This window comes from Calypte anna, chromosome 24 (assembly GCF_003957555.1).
Source record: "Calypte anna isolate BGI_N300 chromosome 24, bCalAnn1_v1.p, whole genome shotgun sequence".
NCBI lineage: Eukaryota > Metazoa > Chordata > Aves > Apodiformes > Trochilidae > Calypte > Calypte anna.
The window spans coordinates 402,696-422,813 of NC_044269.1; the positions used below are offsets into that span (position 1 = coordinate 402,696).

The 20,118-nt window shown below is 44.0% G+C and overlaps 1 protein-coding gene across 1 annotated transcript in view; it reads left to right on the forward strand.

Annotated features, from left to right (window-relative positions):
- LOC115599602 (rho GTPase-activating protein 32-like) overlaps positions 1–20,118 on the forward strand; it is a 128,399-nt gene that overhangs the window by 90,427 nt on the left and 17,854 nt on the right. The window lies entirely within an intron of this gene.

Here is a 20,118-nt window from a genome sequence, read left to right on the forward strand (position 1 = left end):
TCTTGGGAATAGCTTGGTGTACTCAGACACGTGGCCACTCCTTTGAGAGTGGAGATGACTTTTTTCCAGTGGATTTGACTGATGACACTGTTTTGAGACAGCATAAAACATTTATTATTGAGTCATCTGCAGTAACTGCATGCATGTTTTTCCTGTGTGTGTGTGTGTATCTAAACAATTTTGTGAACGTGTTTATGTAAATATAAATAATTCAAATTCATCCATTCTCTTCGTGTGCCCTCAGCTCTGCATTGAGCACTGCAGCAGCTGTGTCATCAGAATACAAGAAATTGCCAGTCAGCCCCTGTTGCATTTCTAGGAGTGTGCAGGCTTCACTCCTTTGTGATCCATCCTGCAGAGATGCAGGCAGAAGCAGTTTTCATTCAGCAGTACTGGGGAGGGCAGAGACCCAAGAATTGCTGCTCATGAATAGGGCACATCTTGTTCTGCACTTAAGCAGGAATGCCTCCAGCATCTGCCAGCCTTGTAGCCAAAAAAGAGGTTACAACCTTTTCATTTGTAAAACATTTCCTGTAATACAGAGTGAATTATTTACAGCCTTTCATGTGTCTGCACTTGACAGTTTTGCAAGCAGAATTATGCATCCGTTGGCTCTCTCTCTGTAAAATTCCCACTGAGAAGGAGTCAGGGTCCTATTCAGGGCTGGAAGTGTGTCCTTTCTCCTGGTGCTTTTGCAGGGACAGACAGACAGACACACACAGGGACAGAACAAGTTAGACAAGAGTGGGCTTACAGAGGACTCCAGTGCAAATATCACAGGTGATGGTGAGGGCTGTGGATGCACACAGGAGCACTCCTCAGGATGCTGAAGCCAAACTGTTTCTTTATTTTTAGTTTCTGTCTAGAGGAATAGTGTGACTAATCTATGTTCCTATTTCTAGTCTCCTGGTAATGTTCTGGTTTGACACTTAGGTAATTTGGAAGAGAAGTTGGATTTTGAGGTAGGTGTTGAGCAGGTTTCTGTGTACACACAGATGTGCTTTGTGTTGGGCTGTCCTCCGAGTTTCCCTTTCTGTGGTTCAGAGATGTTCAGCACCATCTGCAAGCTAGAGAGGGACCCCTGTGCATGGCACTGCTCTGCAGAGCATTGAAGGATGCAGGGCATACTCCTAGGGTTGAAACACTGACATTTATGTGCTCCTGAAAGGGAGAAGTGAAATCAGATAACACAATCTTTACAGATTTCCTTCCTGTAGTTCTGCCAGCACACTGAAATCCAGCTCTGGAGGGGAGTTCCCCAAGCAGGGGCTGATGGAGTTACTTGTGTTGTGTCTTGCTCCTGCTCACTTCTCCTCTGTGCTGTGTCCTCAGGCACCAGGACACCAACACCAGAGGAGTGGGCTGGCTGCAGAACACTACCTGGGGAAGGAATAACCCAGGAAGAAAAAGGAGGATTGGTTCTTCAGCTGTGTCAGGCCCCTGAGCTGATTCCTCTGACAGTGTCTGTGTTGCTGTGAAGTCAGAAGGGTGGCAGCATGAGAGGCAGTGTCAGCATGAGAGGCAGTGTCATCCCAGTGTGATTGTGTGTGTGCTGGGGGGTTAATTCTGTTTCCCCAGTTGCTACCTCTGAAAAACTGTGCAGGCTTATTAACTCTTTGTGTGCCTAAAGCAAAACATGTGCTTGAATAAGGTGAATCAGGCTCTGTGCCTCTTTTTCCCCTTCCATTTTCTAAGCAAGATTTCTGCTGGATCCTTGTGGTGTAATAACTTTTTTAAATGGATAAAAGTATCTTAAGAGCAGAGCTTTGCTCCTGAAATACAAAAGGGTAATGCAGTACAGTATTTCCTTAGTAGGTGACCAGTATTAATGATAAGATACATGAAATGCAACAGCAGTATTATTTTACAGACTTAAAAATAGTTTCAGATAGAGCTGACACATTTTACTGGGGTGGCATTCATTGGTGGCTCCTTTGGGATAACAAGGTAGACCAGAGAATAGCAGAATGCTGAAGGGACTTCTAAATGACAGCTTGGCACCTAATAGTGAGTTACTGGGTTGCAGCTGAGGGGTGGTGGGTGTAAACTCCTTTCAAAATCTATTCACTGTTAAAAATTTGCATAGTAGAAATGGAGCATTATCTGCCTGTGTCAGGAATTGTGTAATGCTGTCTATTAACAGCCTGGCCAAATTTCAGATTGTTTTGTAACGTTTGTGTCACTTATAATAAGTTCTCATGGTGCAATAGGTATTAATATCTTGGCATTTCACCTCATGAGATCATTTGAAATTAACTTTTGGAGATGGTTTCAAAAGGATTTGCTCTCTTTTTATCCTAGCACCATGCTAAGGTAATCAGGTACATTCTGGGATGTTTCTCTCTTCAAAAGTCTTCTGCTATACTTGTTTCAACCCTATCTGCCAGCAAGACACACGTTGCATCAGCAGAAAATTGCTGGTTTGCCAGGCACAGGTAGTTTGATGTCCAAGCTGTACTGACAGTTTGGGCTTTACAGATTGCCTCAGTGCCAGAAATTCACTGGGATTTGTTTGAAATACATTTATTACTGCATTCATTTTTTAAGGCTTCATCATCGATTTTTGTTAAGATGAAAAGGCAGGTTCCACACAAGAGATTCCACTCTGATGTGGGTCGGTGTGTGAGAGCAGATTCAGCCTCACTGAGGTCTGTGACTCCCCAGAGAGAGATGCTCTTATGCCAGGGCTGGATGGGGCTTCCACAGGTCAGTTCTGCTGCCTTCTCTCCAGCTCTTGGCTAACAGCTGCCTGTGATGCCTCTCCTCTCTCTAGAAGGTCAAAACTCATTTTATCAATATAAAAATATTACTTGTACAGGTGTTGCTGTATGGGGCATCTGGGTGTTCAGCTGAGCACTGAAGCATGGAGTTGCAAGTCCTCAGGATCTTAAATGCATTTAGGCAGAAGGGTTCACCACACATCTAACTTCAGAAGTTCCTTGATCATCCCAGTTTAACATAAAATAATATATCCCTGATCAGCTCAGTGCCTGAGCATGGTGCTCAGGCCAGGCCAGCTTGATTGCCTGTTGCAGGTTTTGTGTTTTAGCTGCAGAGCTGCTCATGTTAATTCATCCCCTGAGTGTCCCAGTACATCAGTTGTGTCACAGTCTCACTGCCTTTCAGTGAGCTTTGGGACTGCTAATATTATTTCAACAAAACCCCCTATTTTGCTAAGTTATGCAAAGTAGAATGATTCTTCCCCCAGCATGGTGCAAATGTGATTTACTTAATGTACCTTATGTAAAAACCCCAGCAATAGTGTTTAGGTATTCTGTAAATATCTTTACTTCCTGCTAGAAATGAAGACTTTGTTCTTCACTTGAAAGAATTAAAAAATTATCTTCAGTTGAGTGGCTTTACTAATGGGATATGGAGAGCTGCTCAGCTCTGCAATTCCCAGATAGTATTTTTGCTCCCTGAAAAGCTCCATTGCTGAAGGAGAGGAAGTGCTGTCATGGACACTCCTATCACTTCAGCAATCTTGCATTTGACACAGCTTTACCCCTTCCAACAACACCTTATCTGTCTCTGGGTTTGCCTTCTAAAAACAACCCTGTCTGCCCAGGATGGGATTACATGTGTGGAAGATCCTCGCTTATCTCCCAAGCCTTGGAATTGCAGTGGTAGGAGCATAGCCCTTATCAGTGGTAAAGGAAGTGTTGGAACCAGAATCCCTTCCTCCTGCAGCTCCCAGCAGCTCTGTTCCCAGCTCAGCAGTGGCTGCTGCTTTGGGAGCCTTTGGCAAGCTGCAGCCTTCCAGCCAGGAGCAGGCTGTGTCTGTGGCTGCTGGGGTGGGTGCCTCTCATTGCATTTTCCTGTCATGGTTTAAGAGTCAGAAGCATTGCAAAGAGCAGTTCAGTTCTTGTGCCTTTTGTCAGCAAAGCCTGTTGAGAAAATACTTTTCAGGGTCATCTTCTTTTTGGTTGGCTTTTTTTCTTTGATTTAATAATACTCCAGGGAAGGGGCTGAGAAGGGAAATGTGGGTGTGAAGGCACGTTAATCAAACAGTATTTTTTTTCTTGAGAGAGACTGCAAAGGAAACAAAGATGGAAACATTTTTAACTCCTTCCTCTGGAGTTCACTGGGGTAGTTCAAGATGTTTCTGCCACAGGTAAAAGTAATCCTCTGCAAAGAGCAGGTAGAGCCAAGAGGAATGGAGGAGTGGTCCCTGCTCTGTGTCTGTGTGAAGTCAGAGAGCTTGGTTCCCATCTCCAGCAGTGATTTTAAACTCAGGCTGCTCACTACCTTCAGTGTAGGGGGGCTTGTTCATTGCCTCAACTTTTCTTTGGGCATGAAAACTTTCTGTCTCTTGGCAGTCATGAGCAGCTCCAGGCTCATGAGTTATTCTACTCATAGACAAAGTGTTTACAAAGAGAAAAAAAATATTTACTTTATCAAGTGAAACATGAAACAGCAGCCCCCCTGCCCCAATTCCTTTTACAAGATAGAAATACACAGTAAAAATCATAAAAAATAGCCTGACCTTTGCTCTGTACTTTTGGTATGAAAGACAATTCTGTACAGATAGATGAGTGGCTATGATGTGCACACCCATACTGCACACCAAGTGGTGCTTGTGTTAACCTTTCAGCTCTGGATGCTGTTAATCTCCCTCCAAAATTACTTTGCCAGGTTCTGGTACAATATGTTCCACTTCTTTAAACCAAGGCTTTCCTCTCCTGTTCCCTGTCTTTGCCATCTGATTTCTTGAGTATTGTCTTCTAAAGTGGTGGGGCGAGATGTTGCAAGGGCTGCTTTAAGGACATGGGTATAGAAAAATAACTGTTCATAGTGCAGGTGGAAACTGCTTCTATTAACTTAATCATTTCAGCCACAACTCCCTGAAACTTGGCACAGCCTCCTGCCAATAGCAACAGATCTCTAAAATTTGGAGTCTCTAGGCCAAGCTTCTCAATGCCAGAAATGTTGGGAAAATATTCAAGTAACTTCACCTCAGTTTTAGGATTCTTCTCTTCCCTGGTCTTGCTTCCAAGTTGCCACCAACTCCTCAGAAAAATTCTTCCCTGGAACCAAGGTCACACCTGTGAAATTCCAGCTTGTTTGGGTTTCTTCCATGGAAATGGGGAGAAATCCAGTGTGAGTTACATAGTACAAGAGTAACTGCAAGTCTGGAGAGTGTTTCCCATGAACTTTACTATTGCTGCTCCCACATTTACCACTTGTTTTCCAGTTGTTACTTGCTGTAGAGAAAGCAAACACCTTCAGTAGTGATCCAGCCTGAACTGGACTTGGGTAAATTGTCTGCCAGTTATTAAAGTCTGCTCAAAACCCTGGCAGGAGAGAATCCTAAGGCTAAGGGGGTCCTGCTGCTGACCTGGGCATCATCTTGAAGGCTTTTGTGATCCTCCAAAGGCAAGGGGGGGATTGCTGCTGTTCTCTGTGCCCTTAGCTGCTTGGTAATTCTTGAAACATGTTCTGTGCTTTGCTCTCACTTCCTACCCTTGAGTGACACTCACTGGAATCAATAATTCATAAATCAGTTTATCTTTTATTATAAAGTAAAAGGTAATTTGTCTGATGTTACTCAGCTGGCTGGTTATTGAAGTGCCTGTCACAAGGAGGAAAGTTCCTTTCTGTCACTATTTATCTGCATTGGCTTTCTGGCTGGTTCCATGTAGGTTCTTTATTTTAAGCTAATCATCTCAGTGTATAAATGGAAAGGCAGACTATAAGCCACAAATCATTGTTGAAAACAAATGAGATTTTACCTGTTGATTCAATTGAGCTGTTATTTCTTCTTTTTTTTTCTTCTCCTTTTTACCCTGGGGATGTGTTTATGAATTCCAGTCATTTCTCCAGCAGGTGTGTGAGCAGAACCCAGCACAGCATTTCTGTGGCTGGGCCAAGGTGGTGACTGTGTTCATGACTTAGTTCTGTAAGAAATACCACTGTGCAAATTTGGCTGAGCATTTTCTCAGACTTTGGTGTTCTTTAGATAGATATTTTCTCTTACTCATTGCAGCTGGGCTCTAGTCACACTCCAGTTTAAAAACACTGACCTCCTGCAGGAATCCAGCTTATTTTCCTTCCCCTGCATCCATCACTGAAAGCACAGCAAACTTGTTTGTGGATTTATAGTCTTTATTGATGCATAGTGGTATTTGATGGCATGAATAAATCTAAAAAGGGACTGTAAGGCTAGCTGTTAACTTTGGCATTGACCTCCTGCTGCTTGCTACCATCGTAAATCATCTTTAGCAGTGTGGCACAGAAATGTAAAAAAATCGCTTTAATTAGTAACTGGGGCAGAGTTGTGTTGGGCAGGTTTTCTTTCCTGAGGCTTAATGACCTGAAAAAAACAGGATGATGTGTTATATGCATAATTAAAATATATTAAATATATTAAAAATCTGAAAAGAATCCGTGTGCTCCAGAAAAATCCATTTCACTTGTGTTTCAGAGTTGAGAGAGGATTAAACCTCAATAAAAATGGTTTTGTATATAGTAAGCTATACTGTTAACAGGAATGGTGTTAAAATGCAGCATAATATTGTACTCAGAGATCTGCAATCCTGCCAAGCTGGTGTGATTTTTAGTAACTGGCAAACTGAGATTTACAGAAGCAGGAGAGTGTTTTCTTTCTCCAGTGGAGGTTTGCCATGCCAGTGGATGTATTAACTGTTAAACCAAGCAGCATGGGGAACATTTACATTCTGTGTTTGCTGTACCTGCTTACAAAAAGGAGAGTTTGTTTAATTTGTGCTTATGTGCCAGAATTTTGAGGCTTGATGACAGAGTTGGCAGCTTAGGTGTAGCAAGGTAGGCTACAAGTTTTTAAAGTGTTCATTCATTAGCTGAGCTTGCCAGTGGTGTGTGCATTCCTTTGTCCTGGATTTATAAATGTTTTCATTCATTTCCTGATGGAGAAGAAATACGGATAGGCTATAGCCTGATCTTGGAAAATTTGTATCCCTGGCTGGCTGGGCTTTGAACAGACCAGAAATGCTCCACCTGTGTTGCCAGGTATGCTCTGAACCTGTGGAGACCCTTCACTTGTGGTGGGTTTGTGATCTGCTTTCCAGATCCAATCTTTGCAAATCAGGGGGTGGTGAACTCAAGGTTGTTCTCTTGTTATAAAGCCAGGGAAGAATTGTCTTTGAGTGCTCAGGAAAAAGCTTGTCTCTCCACTTGTGCCATGATAATCTATCCAAGGCCAGAAAATGCAGAGGAAAGCAGTGGAACTTATGGTATTTATGTGCTACCTGTGCAAATGTTGGCTGGGCTGCATGTGTGTTGGAGAGGATGTTCCTAAATCTGCTGAGCTGAGCCCCAAGTTGTGCTGTTTGTTTGCTTTCCAACAGAGAGATTGGTGGAGAAGATTTCCTGTGAATCTGGACTTTTCCAGGGGTCTGGGTTCAGGCAGAGGAGACACAGATTCTCACCCACGTGTACTGTTATAATGTCTAGAAGGCATTTGGACATGTTTTGTAGGCATTGATGGGTTTGGGGTTTTCTCCCTTGCTGTGATGGGTGAGCAGAAGGTGGAGGCTTCTGCTTCCATGTCCTGCAAGGCAAGGCTCTGACCTTCAGCTCTCCTGGGTGGCCAGACCAAAAAGCATTTTGATCTTATTTCTTCTGACTCTTCATTTCTGACCAATCTGTCCACAGAACTCGGAAAGTCTCACTCAGGTGCCTGAGTGTTTGCAAATGTGGTGTGTCAAAACATTCAGGCTTTAGAATAACCAATTTTGGGCCCAGTTCCCATTTACCAGCTTGAAGTAATTAAAACACCAAAACAACTTCTGTTATTTTTACAATGTGAATCCAGGAATTCAGTTGGAAACGCTGGCAAATTATTTAATGATTCTTTATCTGCTCAGTCCTGGAATAGGCAGGGTTGGGGTATAAAGAGTTTGCCGGACAGAAAGGGAAGTGTCAGCTGAGGACAAAGGGGCTGCCTTGCTGAGGTGCAGTGGAGCATCAGAGCCTGATTCAGATCCCCTCCCATACACCTCTTGGGGCTGGAGGCTTGGTGTAAGCTTTGCCATTTGGTTTAAAACTAAATAAGAACTCGATGGAGTTTGGAATCTTGTTTTTGGAGAAGTGAGCTGTGAGGCTGGTGCCTGCATTTTGAGTTCTTACTGCAGTAACATTGGAGCCCTGATGTGCACTTTGAAGACACCCCAGAGAAGCTCTGTTGATTTTTATTTCCTCTGCTATAGGTTCCCTGCACTTCTTTGAACTCTCTTAAGCCTCCCTGTATCCCTCACTTTCTTTAAGCTCTATCTTTAAGCTCACTCTTTGAGCTCTATCACCTCTTTAAGCTAAGTGGAGTTCAAAGTAAGCAGAAGATCTTTTAGGGCTGTAGGCACTGATGCTGAATCAGAGAGGACAGTGGAGCTTTGTGTCCTGGAGTGCTGCTTCCTTCTCACAGCTGCCTCTGACCTTTCAAACCAATCAGATATCACAAAAATTTAGAACTTGGGCCATTCACCAACTCTTGTAGAGACAGTGCAAGAATTCAGTTTCAATTTTCTGTTATGGTTTTAAGACCAGCAAGGAGAGAGGGAAGATGGATTTTTAACAACAAAATATCCATGTACTCTTGTGATTCTTTGTGTATCATAGAGATGACCCTTTCAAACAGCATGACACAGGAGCAGGATTATACCAAAGCCATTTTCTTGATCAAGTGCAGTGAAATGTTTGACTGCAAAACAAAAAACCCAACTATGCCATTCCAAGGGGAAAATCTCAGGTAGAGTCTGCAAGGTGCAGACCTGTTTCCAATGTGACCTAAGTTATTCAAAACCCACCTTCCCTGAGCTGGCATCTGGGAATTTTAAAGGTTAAAATGCTCTTTTTTAGGCCTTCACTATTTCATCTTCTGCCTCTGACATCCTAGGCAGAATTTTCTACCTTTTTGATTTAAAAATCAAAACAGTTTCAGATGTCAGTGACCTTTATGCAGTTTGCCTGTATTTTTAACTCTTGAAACCCACACTCTAGAGACAAGCAATAAAAGTTTTGATACACGGATCAAGAAAACAAGATATGGTTTATTGACTAGTCCACAAAACCACTCCTATTTATTAAGTTCTTCCAAGATAATTTGTGTAATCCTATGAAGAGGAAGCATTTTGCTTTGCTGTTCTTGCTGCTGTTCACTGAGTCAGCTCAGAGCAGCCACATGCACACATCTGCAAAAGCATTTTTCTTTCTCCCCTGGGATGCTGGAAATGCAGAGATGATAAATCACTTTTGCCACATGACATAAATAATGCATGGCAGGCAAGTAAGGGGGTAATTCCTGAGTGTACTTGTCTTCTGGAAAACACAGTTTCATTTTTTCCAGCTGGCCTTTCTGTCTCAGGGTGTGCAGCACATTGCCATCTAACTGCTGGAAAATCACAGTGTTAATGAAGTGCTCCTGCTCTCCTGTGACACCAAATGTGGAAGGTTGGGTGACACCCAGCTCTGGTGCTTCAGATGTGCTCAGTGCTGTTTGTCGCTTGGTGCTGTGTTGTGCAGGTCCTCTCCTGCCTGACCTCTGAGCTGCCTCTGCAGCTCTGGGGACAACCTCGGGGCAGGAGGAGAAGATTTTTCTGATTTTCCTGACTTCTTGCTCCATTTGACCTCAGTGACCAGCTGTAACTAGGGCTTATTTAGTGATCCAAGAACTTCACTGCTAATAAAAATGTAGCAGGAATCCATCTTTAGCATCTTTGTGACTGACAAGGCTCTGAAAAGCAAAAAACCTCCCTTTTTTTTCTTTTCTTTTTTTTTTTTTTTTTCCTTTTGGTTCATCATAAGCTTGCAGCTAGTGTTTAGGAGCCTGAGATGCTTTTCAGTGCAAAGTAATGAGTTTAGTTTTCTTGCACTGACAGCCCCAGACTTTAAGATAAAGTCTTTAAGAAAAAATACCACTGAATTAGGGAATGAGATTAAAAATGGAGGGAATTTCAAAATAAACTTCCCTTTTCATTTGGGTTTTTCTGTGCGAGCCATGGAGTGTGCACGTACCTCCCAGCCTTTCTCAACAGGAGTGAAGAAACTTGTTTGTGTCAGGAAACTTGCATTTCTCACATAGTTGCTTAAGACTCGAGGTTTCAACATGCTGATTTCAATCTTTTTTTCCCCAACTCATTTATTTTCAGAACTGGAAATGGGTGACAGTGGTGTCAACTGTTTAATTCTTAATGGCTGTGTTATAGCAGCCATGTGTTTGCTGAGTAGTGCCTTTCAGCAGAATTATTGAGACTGGAACCTTATAAATCAACCTTTCGCTCTAGTTTTCAGAGATTTTCCTCATTAATGTGGTTGAGCTAAAACTAAGGAACCCCCTCATTTCAGGCCTTTGGGGTATGCTGCAGCATCAGCATCATCACTGCTGTACAGGCACAGGAGTGTAACCACCTGGTTGGATTCTGGAAAACTTCCTTAACCAGTTGAGGACAATTTTTTCAAGTCATTTAACTCTTGTAAATGGCACTGAATGTGTTCATCCTAAATACACTCAGACCTTCCTGCACAAGGTCCAGCTGTGCCATGGAGCTGTATGAGTGCAACATGATGTAAAATGTCATACAAAGACTCTGTGTGTGTGGGAGGGGATTTATAGTGCCTTGTCTTAATTCATTTATGCTCCTTTTGCAACTGGTATAAAGGTTTCTCTTGTATTTGGACAATATTTACTTTTCAGAGCAGGTGATAGCCCCTTTTAGTTTCATGTTAAAGCCAGGAATTTCCAGTCTGGCTGAAGATTTTAAGCAACATCTGGGTAAGGAGAGAAGTCCCAGGTTTTACTCCTAGAAGTACTTTTCTCTTTAGAAAATCAGTTTGTCCATGAAGCTCTTCTGCTCACCCTCCAGTCCCCTTTTTTCCTCTCAATTGAGAAGAAATGCTTCCATCTAGTCTGTCCCATGTGTGAGCACATGCTCAGGTTTTTGTATGAAAATCCATATGGGTGACACAAACCACTTGTCAGCTTTACACTCTGCCTCTGCCCCCAGCAGTGGAACACAGACTTCCATTTCATTCCTTTTTAAAAAAATGGGGCAGGGGTGGATTTGAGAGGTGAAGTTTGCAAAGTAATCTGCAAGCAGCTAAAGGTCATAGGCTTGGTTTGAGTCCTGGGGCTCTGTGCTGTGTTCCAATAAAATTCAGCCTAGCCACAGACTGAAGTTTGTGTAAAACTGGGGGGTGTAGGCAAGGCCAAATGCCAAAAGTGCTGGGTTCACACAGCCTGGTTGGTAAGGATGAGTGCCTGGTGATCTTTCCCACCTCTGAGGTCATGGGAGGAAATGGAGTGGGCTTCCTCTCAGCTTTTATCACTTCCTTCTGCCAACTAAAGGGAGATTCTTTTCCTCATTTGCTGCTCCTCTTCTCAGCAAGAGGAGTTGGGATTAAGCCAGATAATGACTGATGCTGTTCCTGGGGAAGGAGTTCTCAGCTGTGGTTGTAGTAACACTCATTTCTCCCCTCTCACTGCTTTCTGTCCTGAGCCTAGTCCTGCAAATTCTTGCTCAGAAAGATGTGGTTTCCCTCTACATGCTGTACAAAGCCAGTTTGCTTTTGCTCACAAGTTTCTCAAGTTAGTTTTTTTTCTTTAAAAGGTTTTAATGGTTTCTGCATTCAGGAGACAAGCAGCTAAGTTCATTCATCTTCGTTGAATAAGACTTTTGAAGGTCCTTTTGGGGTCTTCAAAAAATGGAGTCAGCATTGTTTATTCTCATTTATAGAGTCTGCTCCATCATGTGCAAAGGGGGATTTGGGCATCTTGTTGAGCTTATTCTCTTCACCTAAGTCCAGAAGAGTAAGGCAGGCAGAAACACAAGAATATTCCTCCCTCTGTAGTGGTGACAGAGGTAAAATGAGGAATGTGGAGTGAAGGCCAAGTTTTCCACTGCTCCCGGAAGATTACAGTGACTGATTTCCAATCCAGCATCAGGAACACACCAGGATAAGCTGGAATACTCTCCTTGAACCTCTGGGATCACTGGACAGACAGATCTGTGCGAGGGAGGTTGTGTGTCCCCTCCATGGGTACCTTTGTACTGCAGTTCTATTAGCACTGGTTTGGCTTCCTCTGCCCAGGGGGACACAGACCCCCTGCCCTCCTCAGGAGATTTCTGATTTATTCATTTCTTGCACCTCCAAATTTAGTACAACCAAGGCTCGTGGCTTTTAAGGCTCTTCAGGGGATGTTTGGTTTTCCCTTGTGTGCATTGCTAGGTTTTGTTTACTGCCTTTGGTTCCTTGCTACTGCTGCTCCAGAAATGCAAAATAAATGTTACTCAGCACAGTTCTTGATTTGGCCTGTGGCATTAAAAGCTTACACAAATACCTCTCTTTGGGTGACATGAAGGGGAAAAAAGCATAGCAAAAACCTCTGCACTCTGAGTAAGAAAAAGTTCTTAGAAAACATGACAGTGAGACAGGTTCAGTGACTCCTGTAGGCAAATTAAGATTCTTATTGCCACAGTACTTCCCTCCCAATCAAAATTGTTGTTTCAGAGGCTTTTTTGTTTTTCTTTCACCTCCCCTGAGCTCCTGCTGTTAAGGCATTTTGTTCCAGTGACTTTGATTCTTATCAGTGTGGAAAAAAAGTTAATATTGATTTAGTGAGGGACAAAAGAGAAAAACCAAATGAGTAAGAGACCAACAGCCTGGAATGACAGGACTGTATCAGTTTTCAGTTCTGTCAGAGGAATAATAATACGCTTGTTTCCAGCAAGTGGAAAAGTTAGACTGTGACTGAAGCTGTCACTGACCTCCCACAGCGTTTGGATTTTGGAGCAGAGGGAAGTAAGGGCAGTCCTCACTAACTCACTGGTCTGAAATGCACTTTCCTTGGAAGTCAGCAGTTTTCTGAAACTCCGTATGCAGGCAGATAAAAAGTATCTGGATCTTACAGAGCTGTAAAAAAGTTAAATTCAGTGGCTTAAGTTTTTTTGGACCGTGAATGAATGCATTTCTCAGTAAGCTTCACCAATAACACATTGGAAGTTCTGGGTGGTTTATATCCCCAGTGTATGTTGCCAGCATATATGCCAAGGCTCTAATTTTAAAGTGATGGATGCAAACTGCAAAGCAGTCTCCTCCTTGGCCCAGTGAAGTGGCTTTCCTGGGGAACCAGTTCCTGAGTGGGCTAGCTGGGAAAATCCTCCCTTTCCTTGGATGAAGGGAACGGCGCATTTGTGCAACAGCCAAAGGAAGTATCCTGTTCGGTCCAGGGCTACACAGTGAAAGAAAGGACACTTTGTTTTGTGGCAAAGCTACTTTTCTTTTCCTTCAATAAATAAATAACCCAGCTCCTTGAATTTAACTGCCTCTTTGTTTTTGCACCGAGTGGTTCCTCTTCCAGAGCCATCTCCCTTGTTCTGACTTTGTAAATATTCACCCAGTGGTGCTGAGCATTTCTCCAAGGGCTCCAGGAGCAGGAAGAGCCTTGGGCTGGTATTTTCCTTAGGAACCTTAGGAACACGGACTGCTGCCTGCCATCATCTGTGCTGCAATGCCATCTAGTGTACAGAGGGAAATTCCATACACCACTGGGTTTCCCCTTGCATTTAATTCCAGGCTACTCCAAACAGCTGCATCTTTTGATGGAGATGGTTGTAATGCAGTTTTACTGTTGTCAACTTCTGATATTCAAAAAAATTTCATCTTGGTGATTGCTTGGGAGAGCGGATGGGCTGGGGAGTAGAACAGGGCAGAGAAAAGGGGGATAAGGTGTCCAGGCTGAGGAGCAGCCTCCTGTGGTCATGGGCTGATTTGGTATGATTTCTCTGCATGTCAGAAATGAATCTTTGGGGTTCAGAGCTGGTCCAGGGGTTGGTAGGCTTATTTCCAGTGGCTATATCCAGTTTATTGTGTCTGTTGTGCTTTCATGGCTTATAAAACACAATCCTGAATCCATGCAGAGTACCAAACAGGAGGCTGTCTGCTTGTGCTCTTCTTCGGGCTCATTGCTAAATTCTGTGCCAGGGAAACATTATTTCACTGCTTACACTGTCCTCATTTCCACTTCAGTCTCTTAGCTGCCTGTCTGAAATTCTGCACTTGGAGGAACATAGTTTTCCCTGTTGGTCAGACAGAAGAATCCTTCCCTCTTGTGAAGTGTGTAACGTGAGGGATTTGGATGCAGTCAGTTCCCAGCACTGGTTGTGGTATTGTTGTGTGAGATCCAAATGTTTAATTCTAAATATTGCCAGGAGGGGGGCTGTGTCTCCCCAGGTAGAGACTAGACCTCAGCATGGCAAAGGCTGCCAGAAAGGATTAATTTCTGAATGACATCCTTTTGGTTTCAATTAATTGTGAAATCAGACTCCAATAGAGTGTGAAATAGAAAGGGAGAGGTGACACCAGCTGCCTGTATTTACATGTGTTAATCAACACAGAGTCAGACAACAACAAAATAGACTGCAGCCATTCACAGCTTGGAATGCTCCACCCTGGGCTGGCAACTTTGAATAAAGAGCAACTTCTCAGATAGGTGGATGGTCAGTCAGCATTTGATTATTTTCTTTTTTTAGAAGTACTGAGCATACCAGAATCCTGTCACAACCCTGAAGTTACCCTGAAGCTTCAGAAATACCAAATTTGGCTGTGGAAACCCCATCATTATGTTGAACTGGCTTTGATTTGAACAGTGGCATGGAAGATCTTTACTTTTCCCTTTTTGAGCCTGGCCTGTGGTGTAAGGAATAGCACAGGAGAGTGGGGATGTGTACTTTGTACATCCAAGTGCCTGTTTCCAAATGTCTGGTGTTATATTCACCAGGGGCAATTAACTGGTGACTGGAGGTGGTTTCCTTTGGAGACAGACTGGGTTTTTCGTTTTGGTTTCTAGTTCTGAACTGGTGGGCATCACAACTGTGTGGGAATTCATGTTGGAAGCAACAGTTTGGTTTGAAGCCAGAAAGATTTTTTTCATTGAACTGTTTAATTCAGCTCAGTGGGACAAGGCTGGGGACAAATACCTGATGTTGATGGTGCTGTAGATGGTAATAAGAGTTTTGTCTCTGGCAAAACACATTAAGTCACTTCTGGCTAATTCTCTTTCTTGTTGAACAGAGTAATTTGATTTGGTTTCCTTGGCAGTGTGTGGATTTTGATGATGTTGCTTGGGAATTGGGTTTGCTGGAATGAGGAAGATGGTTTCTCTAGAAAAAAATTGAGGCAAGCTCCAGGAAAATTTTGCATGAGTCCTGTGGAGAACTTTACAATGGAGAGATGAACAGGACAGATTGTAAGGTGTGTTGGTTGCTCTGCTCACCAGAAAGTAGATTTATGCCTGCCTGGTGCCTGGCATGGAGGGGGAAGAGTTCTCTGGTTGTAGGTGTGCAGAGAAAAGAAAAAAAATTACTGTAGTAACCTGCAGCTCCAGAGAATTTCTGTGCCCTATGTTTTCCCTGAACTGGACTGAAGAGCTAAGCCAGGATTTGGAGCTGGAGCTCTTTGGGGAGCATGAGGCTGTGCTAATGAACTGGGAGGTTGTGAGGCTTCCCTTTCAATCTGGGAGGTCAGAAACACCAACAGGGGCAGAGGGAGCTGAGGCTGTAATCAGAACCACTCGTGTGGGCAGTAATTTGCCAGATGCCTCTCCCTGACCAGCAGTGACAAGCCCCTGGTGTTATTACCTAGCAGAAGTGCTGTGAAATTGCAGGAGCAGTATTAGTTACGTGGTGTTTGCTAGAACTACTAGTCCTTTGAAAGGTTAATTTACCATGCAGACTTAAACCTGACCCCCAGCTTGGGGCTTCCTGGGGGGAAGGGGGCAGCTCCTGGGGAGGGGTTATCAAATAATGAGCTGCAAAAGGAGATGCTGTAGATCCCTCACCATCAGTCATTCTCTGCTCCTGGTGCAGACCCCTTGGATGAGCAGCCATATTTAGCCTGTTCACCGAAGAGGGAAGATTTTGACAGCAAACTTTTCCTCATTGAAATCCCTGTTTCCTTAGGGGAGGGTGTGCAGGGAACAGAGAACCCTTGTGCCGAGGCAGCCGGGCACACATCCTGCAGGGGTTGCCAGCTCGCACAGCACCAGGGACCCGAGAGGAATTTCACAGTGCTTTCCTTCTGAGCACTTGGATACTGGAGGATCAGAAAGAAGGATGAGGACTCAGCTCTCCTCAGACCCTGCTGGGTTTCAGGCGTGTGATGGCAGTTGGCTGTCATTTTTTTCTCCTCCTTTGGAGCTGTAGCAGCAGCCTTGTGCTGCGCCTGAGCACCAGCCCTGCGCTTCCCTCCCTCTCTGTTTCTCTTGGCTCTTGTGAAACTCTCCGGCGTGTCTTGGGGACCTTTCCAAGGAGGGAGCCAGCAAGGCACACCACTGATTTCTCTCTCGTGCAAATCGAGCATGAAATGGGCAGCGTGGATCCAGCAGGCAGGGCTGGGGAGGCAGATCCTGCCTGCCACTGACAGGCACCTTCAGCTGGAGGAGAGGAGAGCGTGGGAGCTGAACCTGGGGAGCTGCTTTTCCTCCTGCTAGCCCAGAGCTCTTGCATTTCGGAGCTGATGCCTGGAAGGTTTTTTGCAATTAGGTCCTGGGAAGCTACGGAGAGACCTGGAACTGTTAGGCCTTGGCTAGGGATCCCATCCATGGAAAGAATAGATCATTGTAGCAGGGGTAAGTAGCACGCAGCCTCGGAGATCTCTGTGCTTGCTCTGAGATCCTTTTTGTTTCCTGGCACAGGGTAATAATAACGACACTAAAATGGAAACAGCTGGGAGAATGCCTGCAGGATGGCACCAAATGCTAATGTGACAAGAAGGAATGACTCAGATTACAATTTACCAGGCAAGGATTTCTTTGCAGAATGATCAGATGGGGTCTAAAGGGGGAGTTTAATGCAGCTTTGTGTAGACTGCCTTGCATTAGGGATTTTAAACCTCAGGATAATGCAGACTGTGCCTCTCCTTCCACAGATCAACCTGTGGCCTTTTAAGAGATTTTTTGCACTGAGGGAGTCTCTCTGAAAGCCACAGTAATGAGGTATAAGGAATTAACTGGAAATGGGGCTTGGGAACAGCCCGGTCAGAAGTGGTTTCCTACCTCAACTGGAGTAGGGGCTGTGACACTTCTGGTGTATCTTCTACTACTTGGAGGAATGAGGGACCAGGAGAAAGAGGAGTGCATTGAATCTCAGGCTGCTAGATGTGTTTCAGGCAGTTGCAAGTAGTGCCTAGAACAATTCCTTTGTTAGGAGAGTAGGTTTAGCAAAGGTTTTGTTTTAAAATGAGATTTTAGGCTTTATTTCCTTTTCTTTGATCTTACATGCATCTTGCTTTAAAAGTAATCCTTGGAATCTATAGTAATGTCTGTTGATAAAAGGAATTAATACTGACTCTGAACTTTTACCTGGATGATTTTCTAAGCCTTTACTACATGTTTCTTTTTGGTGCAGGTATATATATATTTGAAACATAGATTAGAATAAATCTTTAATGAGGTGCAGGGACACATAATACTCACCCTAGACATGATGCTGACAGGAACTGTAGAAAAATACACACTGCCATTTAAGTTTGACAAGTCTAAATACTTTTTTTTTTTTTTCATTCATCACCAGTAAATTATTAACTGGACAAAATCAGCATCTGGGCTTTCTAGGAATGACTTTGTCCATGTGCCTCCCTCTGAAATCCCTGCCCCAGGCATCTCAGTCCTGCTCCCAGCTCTCAGTACATGAGTGCAGATCATTGCAAACCTCTGCAAGACCCCAGCAAAATAACTCTGAGAATTCCCACTGCTGCTTCCTGTGGAAACAGGCACTGGAAGCTTTTGGGATGTGTTGTAACTTCTCCCTTTGTGCTGGCTCAGCTCTCTTTGGCTTTTGTGGAGGAGAGCTGGTTTTAAACCACTTCCCATTTCCTGCCTATCTTTGCTCACTGCTTTTTATATGGCCCAATGAGCCTTTTATTCCTTCCACCCAATTAGCATATGTGAATGAGGGGAATCTCTGTAAATTACAGACTTTTTTTTCCCCTCTGAGTTGCATCAGGCTGAGTGACACCTTTGGGTCTGTGTTTAGTGTGAGGAGTAAGAGCTGGTGGTAAAGTTCTTGAGCTACTGAAGAAACTGAGCTCAATATTTGCCATAGCCAAAGCAGCTGAGAGCTTTGTTGTGTTTTATTTATGTGCTCGTGTTTGGCTGAGCAGTCAGAGAAAGGACTGTTGGGACAAGCTGCTTTCCAAATACTACACAGTGTGCATGGAAGTGCTGCTCACACAAAATTCAGCAGCTGTGAGATTTAAATTAACTATTTGGAATCTATTTGTCTGACTTGTGGCTTGTTTCGTCTGCTGATTCCTTACAACACACTCCTGTGAGTAGCTGGGTTTTCTCTTTCTTTCTTTCTTTTGTATCTTTCACATCTTAAAAACTAGGAATTCCTAGGGAACAACTTGATACGCTCCTGAGATCTGAGGGGCAGATGCCTACCAAGTACTGTGCAGCTAAATAAGAGTCAAACCTCAGAAGTCTGACATAGAAGGAGAAATTCAAAGTCTTCAGCGTGGTCCAGCACTGCTGGTTGTGTGCTGCACTTCCTGGGAAGATGCTCAAATACGTGTTCAAACTCTTCTACATCAAAACCACATCAAACCCCTCAGCTTGAAGCCTGGTTTATTGTACCTGGAGGTGTCTGAGCCTGGAATTGCTGCAGTGTTTATAATTATATCTTTTGTCAGCAGTATAATATTAATGGGAACCTACACCTCGTGTCATTTAACACATCCTTGCAATGGATTTTATTAAGGAAACATTTCAGTTAGGCAGTTTTGTTTGATGGGAAATGAACTTGAAAAGTACCTTGGGCAGCTCAAGAATATTTTCTTTTTGCCTGTGCTGCACTTGTTGCTTTCTTTCCTTTCCTTGTGAGCCCTGACATCTGTACAGCAAGCTGCAAGTGGCTCTGCTGGGGCAGGAGAAAATCCTGAGGCTGTGGAGCAAGATATCACCCATCCCTCTGTGCCTGTCAAAGGGGAACTCTGTTTTCTTCAACAGCAAACCAATCATTTAATCAACAAGGTGCCAGGATGGGGGCTCTGTGTTTACTGGAACCAGATGCATTCCCAGCTCTGAGGCGAGGCTTGCCCTACTTGCTTTTAATGTCCATCATGGCTGTGCTAGGAAAACTGCCTTTTTCCACTGGGTTTTGTCCCATGGTATGTTGCTTGGTGATCATAGATGGAGTAGATGGAGCCAGTAACTGATTCTGTTCCTTACCTTCTAATTCCTAATTCCTGAAGCACACTTCTAGGCAGCAGTGCCCTTGGACCTTTCCTCCTCTGCTTCAGGGCTGCTGGAGCCTGCTCAGCATGGTGCTGCCCATGGCCTCAGAAGTTCTGCTGAGGATGAGAAGGAACAGGGTTGCCTGTACCCATCCATACTCTGAGATCTGCTCTGGCAGGGGTTCCCCAGCTGTGGTCACACTTACTGGATGCAGGGACTTTCCACCCTGTCACCATCTGTAACTTATTACCCCTTGTATGTCTGGCACAAGTACAGCCAGCCATGGCCCTGGGAGGTGGTTGTTTGAGGGCCACTGCTTAGTGTCCTGTTGGATTGTTGTCTTCTGAAACACTGGAAGTAGTTTCCCACAGGAGTAAAGGAGAAGAAGAGGAGGTCAATATGGAAGCAGAATACCCTACAGCAAAGGGAAGTGTGAAGCAGTAGAGTTGCATTCCTCCCACGTCATCCCAACTTTGATTACAAGCATTACAGATTCTACTTCATACAAAGGAGCAGAAAATGCAGGTTTCACCCAGCTAAGGTCAAAAGCAGTGTGGCTTTCATCTAAAAAGTTCTCTTGCTGGCAGTGTTTTGGGTCTGATTTCTCTTCTGGCCATTCTCTCTGTAGCCTGGAATGCTGGCAGTCAGGAAGTTCCCTAGGGGTCACTTCATATGGAGCTTTAAAGACAAACCCACTAAATTCCAACCAGAACCCCCCTCTGGGTGGCAGATGCAGCTGATGGAGCACTCAGGATGTTGTGTCCTCTTTGCCAATCATCAGGTGCCCCAGGCACTGCTCTGCATGCAGCCTCACCCAGGGGCTGCGTGGTGGTTTGGTTTTAATGACATCAGATATCTGAGCTTCATGAAAACATTCTGCTTTCAGACCCTAAGAAAAGTTGGGTTTTGCCTAA